The sequence below is a fragment of the Protopterus annectens genome, chromosome 6.part0 (assembly GCF_019279795.1).
Source record: "Protopterus annectens isolate FY-2018-M chromosome 6.part0, PAN1.0, whole genome shotgun sequence".
In the NCBI taxonomy this organism is placed as follows: domain Eukaryota; kingdom Metazoa; phylum Chordata; order Ceratodontiformes; family Protopteridae; genus Protopterus; species Protopterus annectens.
This window is the reverse complement of record NC_056737.1, coordinates 924379245-924398826: the sequence shown is the minus strand read 5'-3', so window position 1 is coordinate 924398826 and position 19582 is coordinate 924379245.

Here is a 19582-nt window from a genome sequence, read left to right as displayed (position 1 = left end):
TATCCAAGTGGCTATCGGACTGTAATTTTGATTGCATATGCCTTGGGAGGCAAGACCCTGACGTGCAAACCTAGGGGTCATTCTACCAGAGCTATGGCTACTTCTAAGGTTTTCTTTTCTACAGTAACACTGGATACAGTTTATGATTCCACTACTTGGATGGGTCATCACACTTTTTTCTCCCATTATAAACTTAACTATTCAATCAAGACCTGGGCTTCCTTTGGCTCCAGTGCATTGTAGAATATCCTTCCTTAGTTCCTTCTGAAGATTTATACATGGCTGGGGACTCTGTCCCACAGGTTGAAGCCAGACAGGGAAGACAACATCAGATATGAAAGTTATGCACTTACCATAATGAGATATCCATATTGTCTGTCTCTGTCTGGTTCAACATTTCCACCTCCTGCCCCCACCTTGCTTTGTTATGGCAAATTTCCCTATCCAAGATGGCTGGACAACAGACGTCCTTTCCTCATTCTTGGAGTCTTGTGCTCTCCTTTGATTCAGACAAACGCAATCTGATTAGGTGAGGAGCGGGCAACTGTGGGCAAGGGAGGCAGAGCCTGGTGAGTTGGAAGGCTGAAGGAACTGGTGAGTGTCAGATCCCAATCAGATCTGTTAACCCACAGGTTGAACAAAACGGAGACAGACAACACAAATTTATTGTTACAGAAAGTCCACAACTTTCAGTTTAGTTTTCTGATTCTTTTTGACAGGGAATATGGGGCCAACAGTATTAGTAATAGCAGCAATAGTTGCCCAAAAATGGGGACAACATTCTGACAGAACAAGGAAGCCTTCTGTGTTTCTTTTCCCAGGATCAACAACAGCAGTTCTCCCTTGCCCTATGAGAGGACCCCAACAGCCACACAGGATGTGACTAATGCTGGTCTAGAGTGCTGTAGGTACTACACCAGAGTGATCCAGAGTAAAAGATGAGTGATCTGAGCTACAACTAATGGATACAGCAAAGTCACCTACCTATGTCTGAGTTAAAATGCCAGCCTGTTGTGGTGGCAAAGGCTGTTTGCTTAACTTTTTGTTTTTGTGGCTCAATGAAAGGCTGACCATGGAACTGACAATTTATTCCATGGTCAAGCCAAAAATGGTGCTTTTTTCCTGGGGAAAATAAGTAGCAAATGTTAGTAAAATATAAAGGTTTTTAAGTCCCCTGTTCACATAAAAACACAGTAAAAAAAGCACTTTAAAACATTTTGCAAGCCCCAAACTCTAAAATAAACACAAATTCTCCATAGAAAAAAATATGTTTTTCAGTTACTTTAAACAACTTATAAACTGACAAGAAAAAAGAGCGCTCTCGTTTAAAAGTACAATATAGTCTTGTTGTAACACACAAACTCCTACCTTTAAAATAACTTTCCTGAACAGGAAAGTGTTATAAAATAAACAGTTTTATTGAAGCAGAAATTTTTTTACCCAAAGGAAACTACTCTGCCCAGCAAAGAAACAGCACTAGTTGACTGTCAATCCTCAAAATCTTCAAAGGAGTGTACTCTTTGGTGGCAGGAAAGCTCTGAATGGCCTGATACCCAAACCTGTCTTTTTAGTTAAAACAGCAGACTGACACTTTGGGTACGTGGAAGGTGTCTTGAAGCTTTGGAAGCTGACTGGCTTTTATATCCTATGCAGGCTATAACCCATATAGCTAAGGCTGTTGCAGCAGTGATCAATATCATGAACATCAATGGTTTTTAAGCACAGACAATCTGGGAAGAGAGAAAAGAACAAGAGCACTTAACTGAGGTTATGTTAGCTGTAACAAAGAAGATAGTTTCTAGTATGTGGAAGCACACAAAAGCACCTGATACTACAGATTTATTAAAATCTACAGAAAAACACAGAAGTCAAGACAAACAAATAATAAGGCAGAAAAAGGAAAGTAATGACAAAAAATTGGAACTGTGGCTCAATTACACTACTATGGATCCTGGTGATTAAAACTAAGTGATAAAGGAGGGTGTTGGCTCCTTGTTGATGAACGGGGAGGGTGGCACACTATAAATATTGTATATAGTTTGAACATTCCAGTTTGCGAATACTTGTTATTTCTCTATGTATGGGATTGTTAAAATGGTGCACAGAAACATGGAACAGGTTAAATATTTGATGGAGGCACACAGGAGATTTTCTACTTGTAGAATAAACGTGTATGGATGCTTTTTTAAACAGATGGTAATGGAATGACACAGGGACATCTGACTTGAAGTTGTTGTCTTGGAAGTGCTTATTTTTGGTGATCAGAGAATAAGACTGTGATATAGAGAGATACTGCCCAGGATACATAATGGGCAAAGAGGCGGCCAGAAATGACAGTAAAAAGACTTATGAGGCCCGATTTCAAAAGACGTGCTCTCCATGTAAATAACCACTTACACTGACAGCAGGCTGGGACCATGTCTTTTGGAATCTATCCCCTGGTGTAAGCCTGTTTATGGATAGACCTTACACCAAAGTAAGTCACTTAAACTGCAAGCAACTCTTTGGAATCTGGCCCATGGACTTTGCATACTAAATTTCTAAGGACTAGAGTGGACTGATCTTTGTTGTATAATACAGGTTATATGGTTAGCATACTGAAAAAGATGTCCTTCAAATCTAAATGCAAGTGCAGTATGCATGTGGATTGCACAACAATGTACATACTGATAAATAACATTACAAAGTTAAACTTTATAACAAAAACGTAAACAATTTGAAGCTCTAAAAAAACTACATAGCCACATGTGAATCCTCACAGATGAACAAATAAAGTACTGACAGTTAAGAAAAAGTAACTAGGCAATTTTTTTCTCAATTTTCCTCTTTCATGCCACATCAAGTACATGGTAGCTTCTTGGGCCAAACAGAACACTGACAAATCCCAGAATAGATACTTGAACTTTGGAAAAAAAATTTTCAGGATAAGGCCATCCATTCAGCCAAACGTGCCTTAAAAGTAAGTATTATTCACAAACTTATAAAGAGTACAGACAGGGCAGCAGGAAAGTCTTCAAAATTTACTTTCAACATTTCAATATCTACACCACCCTTGTCAAGCAAAGAAATGAGGCGAATCTGAATATTAATTCATAGTTAATTGTGAACATAAACAGATTTAACACTCAAATTCAGCTTTAAGTTCTTGTTTTTAAGTACTTTATTGAAGTATGAATGAGCATGTCATGGTGGTACGGCGGTAGCGTTGTTACCTCACAGCAAGAGGTTCTCCCATTCGATTCTCAGCGTGCCTTGGGAGTGCCTTCTGTGTGGAGTCTGCATGTCCTCCCCGCGTTGGGTAGCATTCGAAAGACATGCGTGTGTAAATGGGCGTGCCTTCCTTGAAGGTTGGGTGTCGAGCTGGCACCTCGGCGTTTCACAGAAATCTACTGCCAATCATTAGCGGACCTGAGTTCCACTGTGGCAACCCCTTACCGGGAAAAAGCCGAAAGACAAACAAACAAACAAACAAACACTGAAGTATGAATGAAGTACAATGCGTAAAGAAAAGACATAAATAAATATCACAAATGTAAAGTATTATTCAAAACAAATATATTAGGAGTAAAAATTCTGACAGTTGCATAAAATCTACAAATGTTAGACATAATACAAATATAAATAATATGAAATCAAAATTGAACTTTCAAAGAATCTTATAGCAAGTCTAAAACAAACTAATTAATTACTGATGCATGCAGCTTCAACTGTTGTGCCTAGTTTGGGAGTAATTGTGCAAATACGCAGTCAGAAACTTCCAGAAGTCCCAGAAAGATGTGAAAGTAATGAACAAAATGTAAAACACTGTAAAGTTGCAATGTTTTTAAACTACTGATCTTTGATCACTTACAAGGAATCATAAAAGAACAAATCCCTAAAACAGACAAATCTGAAATAATACCAGCAGCAGGATACCAACAACTCTACTCCAGCGAAGCACAGGTCCAAACATACTGAAGTATTGGGGTCCAATGAGAATTACTGCAACAAAACTGGGAAGTATAATAATATGTTAAGTTAGAATGCCAAGACACCAGACTACTGGCAGAAGACTTCGTAATACAGACATCCTTTATACTTCTCAATATGCTAGAGCAAAGGCCACAGAAACATAAAGAGCTGTATCCAATACAAGAATGCTGCAAGAATGAAAATGGTCGAAGAATCTAGCAAACACAGAGTGACTACTGAAAACATTTGCCTTAAAGCTGCAATTTGTCTTAAAGCTACAGTATTAGACAAACAATGTTTACTGTCAGAGCTGTAGCAAGGTCAGATGGCATCCTGAGATACCCCCAGATTGAAGATGTGGATCACAAAAACGTCCTGTCAAAACTGAAGACCAAAGAAAATAAAAAGGCCTTTCTGCTAAGCAAAGAACTACTATGCATATACATGATAGTTTTTTGCTGTATCAAGCATATTTGCTACTCTTTAGCACTGAGCTAAAACAGCTCCTTGCAGCAGTTCAGTGACTGACTGTCCGGTCAAGAAAAAGCTATTGTGTGCCTTCATAACAGCTCCTTAATAAAATATGGCAAACAGCTTTGCTGAACTGTAGCTCCCTACACAATCACAAGACTGATTAAATGATTTCTGATAGTGCTTGCAGGAATCAAGCGGTACCTACTGTATACTGCCAATCGCACAACAAAAAAGCTTGTACTTGGGTCAACTTTCACCTATCCCCTGCCCTTCAATAAGATTTTTATTACTGTATAAAAATCATGTACATTAGCATCCTTATCAAAAACAGCTAAAAACTCTCTAGTAGATTTTTAACAGCCTTAACCAAAGCCAAGTAATTTTGTCCTGATCCGTAAATGAACATTCAAGCCACCATTTAAACTTTTAAGACACATCAAATCCTTCTAAACCTTTAAACCTACAATGAGTAACATCTGCTACAAAAATGCTTTTTCTCATAAAGCATCAATATTCTCAAGATGGTGGGTGCTGAAAAAAGGATCTCTCCAAAGGAGGCAGATCACTTCATTTGTAAAGTATATGTTTATATTCAGTTACACGGATATAAGCCTATTCATTATGCTCAGATATTAACTGAAATAAAGACCAAACCCGTAATTCATCCAGAGCATCATGTTCCTCCAAGGAATAATGCTTAAAAACACTACTGCCTGAATCATTAGCCTAAGTCACAAGGGGAAGAGTGCCTCCTGACAGAAAACTTACTGTGAAATGTGAAATAAACTAAAGTTTTATTTTAAAGAAAATCTTAGAAAACTTCTGATACACTGTAAACTGTGAAGATTTAGTCTCACAAGACACTGAATCATAACAATAATGCTCTGAGAAGACTTTGCATCTGAACAAATATGTGGAATGCTGACTTCATTTGAAAAAAAAAATCTGAAAACTGAAATTCAGGACAGTGGACCTTTCATTTTCAAATAAGAAAACAGTCATCAGTGTTATTACTAGTTTTATTTTTCTCTATAATATTTCATTCTGTAATGGATTAAGAATCTCCAGTACACTAATAACTTGTAAAAAAACAAACACTGATTTCAGATATACAGTTGATCAGTTTAAGGTTAGCCGGATGGGATAGAGGCAGGGTGTCCATCTCTGCCACTGGCAATCCAAATTTGAGAATAAGCGCATTTCACTTGGAACGTCTTTCAGAGGGATAAGATGAAACAGGTGGTGCCCAGCTCTCCTGCTGCATATGTGACATCTGGTGTAGACCAGAAGCCTTGCAGTGAATGGCAAGTCATGATGTCACTATACACACCATTCTCCCAATGAAGGATTCTGACTGTCTCTGTATACATAAGGGCTCCCTGTGCCACATTCCATATCTCCCCAGAGGATCCCTTGCTTCTCCTGTAATAATGAGAATCACAAGGTTGACTTCATGAGTACTTGGGGGCCCACTTAGAGATAGGATTATGTTGAGTAGTCTGGAAAAGGAGTAGTTGGACAGTCCAATGTGTGCAGACACAGTAAGCAGGATGACAGCCAGACGGCTGATCAGGTCAGGTAGGGAAATGCAATAATTTAAAATTAAGAATTTTAAACCTTAAAGGACAAATGTCACACACAAACACTAACTTTCTCAATTCGCAGATTTTTCACAGAAACAAAAACTACAAACTAAATATACAGATGTGTGAACACTGGTGATAAATATAAAGAACACCCTAAGCAGACTTAAAAAATTCACTTTAACTAGTCAACTAAGTATGAAACAGTTCCCTTAAAGCTGTCCTTCAAAGACAGTGACATGAAACTTAAAGCATAAAAAATATAAAACCTATATTAACTCTACTGGGATACAAAAAGACAGAACAGCAAGATAAATAAATTCTTGCGATAATTTAATCTGTGACTTCACATTAAACACACGGCAGTGTTCAGAAATGCTAGCTGCTTCCTCTATATGCTCTAGAGGTAAAGGACTCCTAAATTATTGTTAAAACATTAACTACGCATTCCCTGCCTTACAAAATGCCGAAAAAAAAAGAAGTTATGTCTTATCATAATGTTCCATCTGTGATGTTGATCTTCACTAATCCTTGACTGTGGGCTTGGTTCCAAACCTCGGAACCGACTAGGCTGTTTATTTCAGCTCGCGCCTTCCAAAACTCTCGAGCCTAGCTCTACCCATGATGCTCCTCTGTAAATTACCTCAGATCAAGGTTCCTCATAATAGCGGCAGACAGATAAAAGCAATAAATAAGAGACCGTATCCGATTCCGTATTATGAAGTCAGTGTTTAGGAATATTCGGTCCACTAAGAGTCTAAGGTAGGGGGAAGGAGGGGGGTAATATCAAGGATTAGTGAAGATGGACAACACAGATGGAATGTTATGGTAAGACATAAACTCTTTATCTGATGTCAATCTTCATGTCATCCTTGACTGCAGGACAGAGTCCCTAGCTACCTGAATCCTGGCAGGTCTCATGGAAGAATATTCTGGAGCATCCTCGAACCAAATAATGCATGTCCCCAAGAGACCTGGTCCAATTTGTAATGAGTAATAAAAGTATGAGGGGATGCCCATGTAGCTGCTGCACAAATGTCATCTAAATAAGCTCTGGCATGAAAACCTGCAGAACCTGCTACAGCTCTAGTTGAATGAGCTTTCACAGGACGTGGTGGTTGAAGTCCCCTTGAATTATAAACAAACGTAATGCAATCCCTAAGCCATTTAGCTATAGTAACCTTAGAAACTGGGTTACCCAGAGAAAGTGAGGAAGTGCAACAAATGATTGGTCTGATTTCCTGATAGCTTTTGTTCTGTGAAGGTAAAAACATAATAGTATGTGGACATCTAATAAGTGCAGACAGTATTCTCACTTATTGAAGAAATTAGGGAAAAAGACTAGTAGATGTAAAGTTTGTTTGATATTAGATTCTGAAACAATCTTCAGCAAAAAGGAAGGATTAGTTCTGAAAGAAACCCTGTCCTTGTGAAATATTAAAAAGGGGGGCTTGCAGGACATAGCTTGAATTTCTGATACTCTTCTGTCCAAAGTGATAGCTAGTAAAAACACAGTTTCCAAGTCAAACATTTTAAGTCACAAGTAGCTGAAGGTTCAAACTGGATAAGGTGAGACACTGTAGGACCAAGGGTAAATCCCAAGGAGAGCTGGGTTCTTTAATGGGGGGCCTTAGCATAAGGGTTCCTTTTAAAAAGGCCTTGCACAGTTTATGAGAAATCAGTGAAGACTCATCAAAAACGGGTCTATATTGAATTAGCGAACATTTAGAAAAGCGAATGCTAATTCATCAACCCCTTTTAAGCGAAAGCTTACAATCCCGAACATCCGGAACAGCGATTCTTTTTCACAGGGCAAAAAATTGCTGGGCCGGTTTTGGGAGTTCGCCATTTCCTCCACTGTGGTGCGATCTCGGAGTTGGTATATTTAAGTAGGGAGTGTGTGTGTGTGTAGGGGGGGGCACAGCCCCCCACATTATATAACGTTTTAATTTTTTTTTTTGTGTCGACCAATTAGCGTTCGCTTTTCTAAGCGTTCACTAATTCAATACAGACCCTCAAAACCAATATGGAAACTGAATATCGCAGCTAGATGTACTCTAATGGTGGAAGCTGAAGAGCCAGACTGATAAAGACAGGTCAAAAATTCTAAAACTTTATCTACAGTAGCTGCGTAAGGGTTAATATTACTGTCAAGAGCCCAACTGGCACATTTTTCCCATTTACTATGATACAGTTTTTTAGTTGAAGGCTTGTGATGAGCTAGAATGATTTGTTGGATCGGTGATGTAAGAGAAGAAAGCCTGGCAATCATGGAAATAGGAGAAACCACACAGTGAGCTTGAGATGCTGGAGATTCGGATGAACCATTCCTTCTGGGTGAAATAGTAGATCTGGAGCTGGGTCCAGAATCCAAGGTTTCCGAAGTAGATACCTTCAAATGAAGGGAAACCACACCTGCTGATGTCAGAACTGAGCAATGAGAATTGTGTTCTTCAACCTCTTGGCTTTCTTTACAAACTGACATATTAGAGGAGTCGAAGGAAAGGCATACAGAAGACCAGAGGGCCAGTCATGGAGAAGAGCATCTCTGGGTGACTCCCCTGGAGGGGGGATTAGGGCAAAGTAACTGCTGCACTTTTTGTTCAGGGGGATGCAAACAGGTCGCAGCAAGGTTGGTCCCAGTGGCGGAAAATCTTTTTCACCTCTATCGGATTGAGAGACCAATAATGAGGCATCAGGATAGTTCTGCTCAGTTTGTCTGCTATCACGTTAGAGCTCCACGGAATGTGCATTGTTGTTAGAAAGCAGTTAGAAGATATTGCCCATTGCCAAACTCTGAGGGCGTCTTGACAAAGCGGATATGATTTGGTTCCCCCTTGTTTGTTGATATACCAGACTATCGACATGTTGTCCACCTGAACTGCCACTGTTTCCAAGGGGAGGGCATCTTGAAATGCTTGCAATGCTAAGAGCACCGCCCTCATCTCTAGAACACTGATGTGCAAATTGACCTCCATTTGGGACCAAGTACCTTGGACTGTCCTTCCAGATAAAGCCCCCCACCCCATCTGGGAAGCATCTGTGGTTACTATGGCTAGGGGCTGTGGTAGGAGAAATGGGTGGCCTGAAAGGATCTCATTGGAATGGAGCCACCAAGACAGGTCTTGTTTGCAACAATTGGTGATCAAGATGTGATGGGACATCGGTTGAATCAGTAATGACCATTGGGAGCCCAGAAGCCATTGAAGAATCCACATGTGATATCTGGCCAATGGAGGTAAGGTAATACAGGCCACCACTGGGACCCTAGCGACTGCAGGATGAGCTTCACTGGAACACTTATTTTCTGAATAATATGGTTTACTTGTGATCTGATTTTTAGGAATATTTCTAATGGGAGTGATGCTAATCCTGTGACAGTGTTTAACATGGCTCTGATAAATTCCAGCTGTTGAGTGGGTTCCAGATGTGAATTTGCATAATTTAATGTGATGCCTAAGATAGTGCAAAGATGAAGGGTATAATCTCTTGTCCTTACGAGTTGATGCCTGGTGGTAATGGTAAGAAGCCAGTCATCGAGATATGGAAAAACTTGAAACCCCAGCAGTCTGAAATGAGCTGCTACCACTACCATGCATTTGGCAAACACTCTGGGGGCTGTGGTGAGACCAAAGGCAGTGCTCTGAACTTTTGGTGACTGGCTCCCAGCCGGAAGCGCAGGAATCTTATGGAGCATTTGTTCATTTTTATGTAATAATACACATCCTGAAGATCTGTAGAGCACATCCAATCATCTTTTTACAAAAATGGACTGTACTGAGACCATCCAAAACTTGGTTTGTTGAACTGACTTGTTGAACTGGCTGAGATCCAAAATAGGTCTTTAGTTCCCTGGCTTTTTAGGCACTAAAAAGAATCTTGAGTAAAATCTGGATCATTTCTGGTCTGGGGGGACTTCTTGGATGACTCTTTGGTTGAGCAGTTTTTGAATCTCTGTGACTGCCACCTCCATGTGACTGGGTGGAACACCTGGGAGTCTTTTTTGTGTTTTAGGAGTGGTTGTAAGGGGAATGATGTAACCTCCGGAAATGATCCCCTGCACCCATTTGTCCATAGTCATTTGTAGCCAGGCAGACTGCTGCAGGGATAATTGTTCCCTGACTGCCTCCAGAGGAAAGCAATCAGGTCTCCATTCAGGAGCGCTGGTAGGTGTTACCAGAGAAAGAATCTCTGGACTCCTGGTTCTGCGGGCCACTTCTGCATCTAGAATGGCTTCTTCCATTGTTACCTCCCCCTCTGCCCCAGGAGAAGTCTTTGCAGTGTGAGTCCTGGAAAGGCCCTTGAGACTTTTTTGAACCATAGCCTCCCACTTCTCTGGTTCCTAGAGTAGGGACACTGAAGAGTGGAGAAGCGTACATCCATGGTGGAAAGAGTCTTCTCATCTTTATCACATCTGGTTAGTGTGTCTTTCACATTGGGTCCAAATAAGGATGATACATCAAATGGAGAATTGATGACGGAAGATTTAAATGGCTCTGCAAAGTCACACAAGCATATCCAGGCATGTCTCCTGATGGCTATGCCTGAACTCACTGCTCTTGTCGTCCCTTCAGCTGCGTGAGCAATAAGCCTCATGGATGAGTTGGCAATCGATTCAAGGGTGGCGAGCTGGGGGGTAATTTTGTCTCGAAACCCTTCAGCTACTGCTCCTGCGAGAGCATCTGAAAGCTCTTTAATTAGATCTCTCTGCAACCTGGTGAAGGGTGCTATGTAATTCAAAGACCTGGGAGTGAAGGTCAATGAAGCATAAACACACTTCCCAAACCTATCCATAGTCCTAGATCCTTGTTAGGAGGATGGATAGTAGGACTTTCTTCCGCAAGTTCCTTTTTTGTGGCTGCCACTATCACCATAGCATCAACTGGGATACACTTGACACAATGTTGCACGTCCGTAGGGGCAGACAGAATTTGGTCAGGTCTCTTGGGGATCGGTTCAATGGAGTCCGGAATTTTCTAGGCCTGCTGAGCGATAAGTTTTATAAGCTCATCAGCAGGTGGAGAGATCCAAGAGGTAGAGGGTTGGGCATGAAAAGCCTCCAGGTAAACTGATTCCTCTAAGGAAGACTGAAGGGAGGTCCAGCCATCCCTCTGTTTCAGAATTTCTAGGATGTCCCCAAGGAAACATCATCAGGGGGTGACTTAGGGGAACATTCCCATTCATCAAAATTGGTGTCCACAGTGAAAGACTCTTCAGGGGGAGTCCTAGTGCTTGATCTTGCACTTTTTCTTCATAGGTATGTCCTCAGTGGGATGGTCTGGGGAAGTATCTGAAGAGGAAACCACCAAGGTGGTTGCTTCAGAGGCTTTTGTGCCCCCTTCCACAAGGATGAGGCTAGAGAAAGCTCCAGTCGAGGGGATAAAGATGATACTTGGCCCAACAGGGGTGGCAAGGACTGTGTGTCCACAATGGAAAAAGCTTTCTCCATGATACGAAAGGCTGCCCCCCCCTGTAGAGTGATGGGAGCTGAGAACCAAAATAGACTCCTTCGGAACCGTGGTCCCACCCCGCACCAAGGAAGCTGCCTTTGAAGCAGAAGCCTGGGTCAAGCTTACGAATGCCGAGGCACCGTGGGGCATGGATGGTTACAAAGGAATCAACGCCAAACCCTGCCCCTTGGAATCAGCAACGAAGCCCCAACCCCAGGAGGTCTCCAGTTCCAACAAACAGGAAGAGCTCAAGGTGATCCTCGGTTCTGGAGAAGAAATTCTAGCCGGTACCGAGACAGTCAGAGCTGGGTAGGTCGGTGCCAGTGGCTCCAAAGGCTCAGTAGAAGTTGGAGGAGGAATCTGTGACAGTGTCGAAGAAGGACCGGTTCCAGCGCCAAGTTGGCTTGGAACCAAAGGTGGATGCAATCCCCCTACCATCAGGTGCTGATTGACCAGTCTCACAATGTCTGATTCCAAAAGACTCTTAGTAGACAGAATGAATGAAACAGAGGGAGACATGGGTGATCTCAGTTCCAAGAGAGGACAGGGTGGCCTATCAACAAAGTGATCCACTGAGGGCAAATATGTGGTCCTTGGTAAAGATTTAATAGTAGACTGCTTCAGTACCAATAAAGCCACTGTTACCGAATCTCCAGATGCCTGTTCCGAAATTTTTATAGAGACGGCGTCATCTGTGCCTATCAGTGCCAAGGAAGCTGTCGACACCGAAAGTTGTTTTGTCAATTTCGAAGGCGGTTCCAAGGAGCTTCTGGGACCAGCACCACTGCATATTTATGTGTGTAATATCCATGGTTACCATTAAATATCCTTTCCTTCCATCTCCATTAGTCATATAACATCTTAATGTACTCAAAAAATGTTGAGTGTCTCTAAGGATAGCTGGTGCCATTGTTAAAATTCATTTCAGAAAATGATCAACAAATACGGAAGCTGGTTCGGTCACCCATCCTGCTCCCACTACAATGGGCTGCACTGGAGGGTCACTAGTATTCTTATGAATTTTTGGCAAACATTTACAACTCGGTATTTTTGGATGGACCACATTCAAATAATCAAACAGTTCTGCAGATATATTTTTCTTCTCTTTAAGTTGATATAAAATAGTTCTTACTGAGGCTTGTATTCTCCCCATCTGTCCCATGTTAATCAATTTATATGCTTCATCCTCTCCTAATAATTTCTGTACCTTCATTATGTAATAGGATTTATTGATCAGGACTATTCCACCTCCTTTGTCAGCAGGTCTTGATCATACCTCTCAACTGTCCAGATTTTCGGATCATAGTTTTGGTCTGTCCCCCATAAAGATTTTGGCTTTCTAGCAAATATAAACGATGACCTGAGGATTCAAGTCACTAAATAATTTGAGTTTCAGACTTCAAATCATTCAGAAAATGTATGTTAAAACAAACCCTGTTAATCTAGCAACTTTCTAACTTTATAAGAGCAATATCTAAAATATGTTCCTATTTTTGGGCCTTTGTCCCCCCCATTTTGTTGGGGTTTGTCCAGATTTCTTGTACTAAGAGGTTCAGAGGTATGGTCTTGATTAATAATTCAACATTCTTTAGGAGTTCCTTTAAGGTGTCCATCTCTTCCTTGCTGATATTGTAAAAACAATGTTGACTTTTTGACAACAATAGTTTGGATATCTCCTGATCACAGACATTAATAAATGTTTCTACAGTAGCACTGTTTTGTGGTATGTAAGGGCTGGGTCTTTTAAAGAAAGTGTATTCTTCAAAATCTGCTTGTTTAAAGGTAGTTTTTAGCATGATGTCCCTGCCAAACATTTTTAAGCTCAACGATATCATTTAGTTTCGCATTCTCTGCTGGAATGAAATGCAACCCTTTGTTTAGCACCTTGAGATGACAGTCATTCAATTCCACATCCAACAAATTAAAAACAAGGTTATCATCAGTCCTTATATTTAGTGCATCACTCTCCTTTCTCCTGAGGGGTCCCTCCCCCTTTTCTTCCTCTGCTGGTGGATCTTGATTTTTTTCTTGTTCCAGGTCTCCCTGATTTGCAATGGTTTGTTTGTGTCTTTCGGCTTTTCCCGGTTAGGGGTCGCCACAGTGGAACTCCGGTCCGCTAATGATTGGTAGTGGATTTTTACATACCGGGTTACCAGCCCTGACGCACAACCTTCAATGAAGGCATGCCCCATTTACATATGCCTCAACACAGAAGACGCTCTAGCTGGGAATCGAACGGGACAACATCTTGCTGTGAGGCGACGACGCTACCACAGCGCAACCACCGCTGTCCTGATTTGCAATGGTAATACGGGAAAAAAAGAAGATACTGTGGATTTAATTTTTGGTCTGGCTCCTTGGTTATTAGACAAAGGCGTTTCACTCTGTTCATTAACTTCTGTCACAGGTGTTCCCCTCACTGTGTTTAGTTGTAAATTCACACTGGGGGAGTTCTGTTGTTCCTGTGCATGATTTGTTCTTGATAATCTATTATTCTCATCAGTTCTCTCACGTTTCCACATAAACACATTGCCTTTACTAAAATCTGAATAATCCGTCTGTAATTTCTTTACTTTTATTTGTTCTAACTTATTGTCATATATGGAAACCTTGAAGTAGATCTCATCTAATTTATTAGTATATATTTCTGAGGCAAACCTGCCCTCAATTTCTTTCTGCTGTCGTTCTGTTTCATGTACAACTCATTCTCTTTTGATTCAAAATATTCTAATAAAAGCTTCATATATCCAAAGCTCATTTCAAGATTTAAACTTTGCCATTTCTTCATGATCTCCTAGTCCGTCTGCCCCTGCGTCAGCATAACCAAAACTCTCAGGCCTCTTGGGACAATTTTGTAATGAAGGCATGCCTCCAAATGGAGGCGTTGCCATCGTAGTCTTGTCAGTTCATACAAAATTTTCTCCAGTTCCCTGGCCTTTACATAAAATACCTGTAAATCCATTACTCCTTCATTGTTATTTAAATTAACATTGTCCAAGTCATTAAGATTTATATATAATAAGGGATTCACCTGTTGTCGCAGTAAATCCTTACTCTGATTTCTTCTGTTGACATGCAGTTAGTTATATAGCAGATTGTCCATAGTCAAGGTATAAGATACATTCATCCTGTCTGTACCAAGAGTAGTCCGTGTCACATGAGGTTGACAGTTCAGTTCAATCCCTTCTCTGCAATTCCCTTCGGCCGTGTGGGGTAGGTAATACTTCCAAGTAAGTAAATATAACTGAACTTGAGACAAGGAAGGCTCCCACCAAGGTGCAGTGTTGTAAAAGAAATGCAACCAACACAGTCAACACCACTACCAGCACAGCCAGTTTATGCTTTTTCCAATGGAAACCAGATAACTCAATATAAAATATGACAAAACATGAAATTATTAAAATAATAATAATAATGTTAATAAAACAAATACTGATAATAATATTGGGATAAGCGCTTTTGGGTTCTTACAACCCATCATCAGATCTAATCAATAAAACCACAGCAAATCATTTAAATATAGTAAGGACTAATCAAAGTGCATCTTCCTCTTTGTGCAACCAATCAAGTCGCACAGCTACATCCACCAAAGGAATATGAAGCAAAGGATCTCATTGGTCCAAATGCATTACATACAGACTAATCAAGTTACACTATATGTCCCGGCTTCTTTACACAACCCTGAAATATCTCTGACCAATCCGATTCTTCTTTCATCATAGCAGGCCAATGTCCATCCCTCCATGCTGACTTCATAGGATGGAAATAACTATAATTCATTCTCATAAGTTCTGTTTCTATATAAACACACAAACCTGATTGCATACTATTTACTGACTAATTATTTTCTTCTTTATATAAATATTAATTAATAAATAGTCGATGACAAAACAGTGGGTATCCCTTTATCTTATGCTTTTAGACATCCACAAAAACATGATCGACTGCTTCCGTAAGTAGTGCCTTCATAAATTAAATTGCACCATTGCAGTCATTATACTTCCGTAAAAACGATCAGACATTCAAGGTCTCGCACAGCATTCATAAGTTGTGCAATCAATTTTTACAGAATCAATGGACAGATCATATATCTCATCTTTATTAGATAACTCTATTCAAAGTACTTCTCTTTACTCTGCCGATAGTCAAAACAGATCAGAGGGAAGTCTTTGGTTATGTATTTCCTAATAAGCCCATTGGGATCTAATTGGCTGTGAGTCTTTAAACAATACCTTCATAGATCAGAATAAACCAACGCATTTATTTTGCTTGCATTCCAACGGAAAAAGCATAAACTGTCTGTGTTGGTAGTGGTGTTGGCTTTGTTGGTTATATATTTATACAGATATAAAAATATATATGTGTGTGTATATAAAGTCTATGGCTATCTATCTATATATATATATATATATATATATATATATATATATATATATATATATATATATATATACACACACACACACATATAAATATATACATACAGATAGATATTTTTTTAACATATACATCTATTAACTCTTGCCTTTGTAGTCCAGGTCTTGGCTGAAAAAGGTCCGAGAAGTACAAATTCATGTACCCAGTTAACAAAAAAAAAAAAAAAAAAAAACATAATTATCCACATTTTAAGAGTTACTACGTATGCCACTTCCCCAGAACCCTTCTACAGTTCCTCAGCATTTCACAGTGCTCACGTATCTTTCTTAGAAAGGTCCTTTATCAAGCTTTGTACCTCATGCAGCTGCTCCTGTAATGTTCAGGATTTGCTGTTTGATCTTCCCAGTCAAAGGAGAAGACAGACAATGCATATCCATTTCGTCTCTCTCAACTAGACCTGAACTCTTTAAAATTACGTCCCCCAAAATAAACTGTTTCCATTCTCAGAAGGGGTATCTCATAACATTTTCTGTGGGTCTTCAATTCACTTCACTTCATACTATTTCCAGAACCATTTCTACCTCTACTTTTGATGCTGCCTTAATGGCACCAGTCTGTGTCTGGGCAGCATAAAAAAGGCATATGGGCATGGTTGAGAGAATGAGCCAGTGTTACACTATAAGGAGAAAACAGAGCTTTGCTCTCACTGTGAATTTCTTGGCATCCATCTCTCAGACAGAAAAATACTTATGGCAAAGAAACGACAAAATGAAAAAAGCAGCTCCAAAAACCAAAGACAAAACCAGTAAAATCTGTTTATTCTTCACTCTCACTCTAGCGCCTCGGCCACAGTAAGCCTTCAAGGAGTAAAATACTACACACTCTTCACCAGTTATATAATCACATTAATTAACACAATAAAAATACATTAATTAACACAATAAGAATACATCAATTAATCACTTAAAACACAAGGTATTCAGTTAAATTAAATTACACTTCTCCAACTGCAGTCTGCATTTAAACCCCTAGGACACAATGTACCATACTTCAAAATAAAAACAGTTTCTTTTTTTAAAAGTAACTTTTCAACAACATTCACATCAAATTCTTCAGCAGCCACTTGTTGCAAAACAGTTGCTTGTAAAGTGTCGTTTGATCCATTGTGATATTCAAAAACATGATTAGCTAGTGGACTTTCCTGTTTGTTGTTCCCAATATCCCTTAAATGTTCAAGTATTCTAACCTTGAACATTCTTTTGGTCTGACCAATATAAAACTTATTGCAGCCGCACCTTATAGCATAAATTACCCTATTTGTCCTGCAACTAAATATCCCATTTGATACAAAATTTATATTATTAATCTTACTAAATGTTCTATGAACATGAGAACAGCAACTACAATTTCCACAGGGGAACATACCCTCTTCCCTTATTTGCAAAGATATTTTACACTCAGGTCTATAAAATTTTGTATGTACTACCATATCTCGGATACTCCTTCCTCTTTTGTAAGAGAACATAAATTGTTTTCTTAATAATTCATCCAATTCACCAAAATTATATAAAAATTCCCAAAAATATAAAATACTTTTTTTAATCTTATTACTACAAACATTATAAATTGACACTAAGAAAAAATTCTCTCCATTGTCATTACTCTTATAATAATTATTATTTACATAATTTCTACCAAAATTTTTTTTATTTTGTTCCTTTTGTCTTACTTCCATTATTCGTTTTAGATCAGCATCTAATCTTCTTACATCATATTTTCTTCTAATAAACATATCTTTAGTTAATTCAATTTCTTTTAGAAATACTTCATTATTATTACACAAACGTGAAATTCTAAGAAATTCACTATAAGGTAAAGCTTGGATAGTTTGCCTAGGATGACAACTAGTAGCTTTCAAAAAATCATGTGTTACACCAAATTTCCTACATACACTAGTAACTACTGGCTGTCCATTAATGCCTACTAAATTAATATCCAGGTAGTTAACTGTCTCTCCATATTGTAACCCTTCAAAAGAAATATTAAACCTATTCTGTTGAATAACTCTGACAAAATTATGTATTTCATCTAGACCATCTTCACATAAAAAAATCAAATCGTCAATGTATCTGTAATAGAATTTAACATATTTCTTAACAAATACATTATTATATATGCATTCATTTTCAACTAACCCCATAAAGATGTTAGCGTACATTGGTGCAAATGGGGAACCCATTGCAGTACCCTGTAACTGATGGAAAATCCTCTTATCAAAACAAAAATAATTGTTTTCCAAACAGAATTGAACAAGGTCTAACACATAATGTGTAAATGGATAATCACCCATGCTTTTAAATATTGCTTCTAAACCAAATTTATGTTGAATGTTTGTGTACAAACTCTTAACATCTAGAGTTAACCAAAACATATTCTCTTTCCATATTACATCTTTTATTTTATTTAAAAAATCAAAGGAATCTTTTATATATGAAGGAAGACTGACCGCTTCCTTCAATAATATCCCATGCAATATGACGCCAAGATTATGTAAAAAATAATGTCTAGCTGAAACTATTGGTCTACCTGGCGGTTTACTATAATTCTTATGAATTTTCGGCAAGCAATAAAAATATGCTGGACTTGTACCAGAAAGTGTCAGTTTTTTATCCACATCAGAATCTGTCCAATAACCCAAGCGTAAACCTTTATGAATTAAGTTCAAATATTTTTCTTTAGCTTGAATTATCACATTGCCATCCACTATACAATAAACAGACTCATCCATGAGTAAATCTAAACACATGTTTAGATATTGAGTATGATGCATAATAACTATTTTGTTACCTTTGTCTGATGGCTTTATCACTAATTCATTCTGCTTTGAGATTTGTGTTAATTGTTGCCATTCCTGTTTGGTAAGATTATACTCAACTCCCTTTTTATCAAATTTTTTTACTATGCATTCTACATCAAAATCAATCATGGCATAAAATTTATTAATGCCTTCATGTTGTAAAAGGGGCACAAAACTACTATTAACATTCACCCTTGATATATCAATAAAACAATATGCATTTAGGTCACTGACACAAGAGACGAATGATTCTACAGATTCAATGGAGTCATTAGCAGAATTCTCACTATCTCCATTGTTAATATTGTCATTAACATTATTATTCTTACCATTGCTTATACAGTTAAAGACATACCATAAATGAAGTTTCCAAATGAATTTAAACACTTCTATTTTACATTCATATAACTTGGGTAAAACTGTTGGAACAAATTTTAATCCACAATTTAGTGCAGAAATTACATTGTCAGAAACATTACAACCAGACAAGGTAACAACCATATTTGTACATGAATGTAAATTAGTACCATTTAGTCCTTTTGTTATCCCACCACTGTCGTGAAGGCCCACCTCTCTAATATTCCTGTTCACCGAAACCTCTTTTACGCTGTTGACTAGTCTCGGCATCTGTCCGAAAGTGCTCTGGAAAAAAACGCTGGTTAACCGGTGACAGTAATTCGGGAAAATCATTCCGATCCATATTTTGATACTGTCTCTCTCTTGTTGGGTTTGGCATGTCAGCACTATCAGTGCTGACTATTCTAGTTCGATTTCTGTTGTTAACGTTAGGTGTACGCGTGACAAAGTGCGACTGTCGATTGGCTCTAAACAAATACACGCTACCTCTGTCGAAATCACGCAAATCCCTTTGAATCTTGTGCATTTTTTGA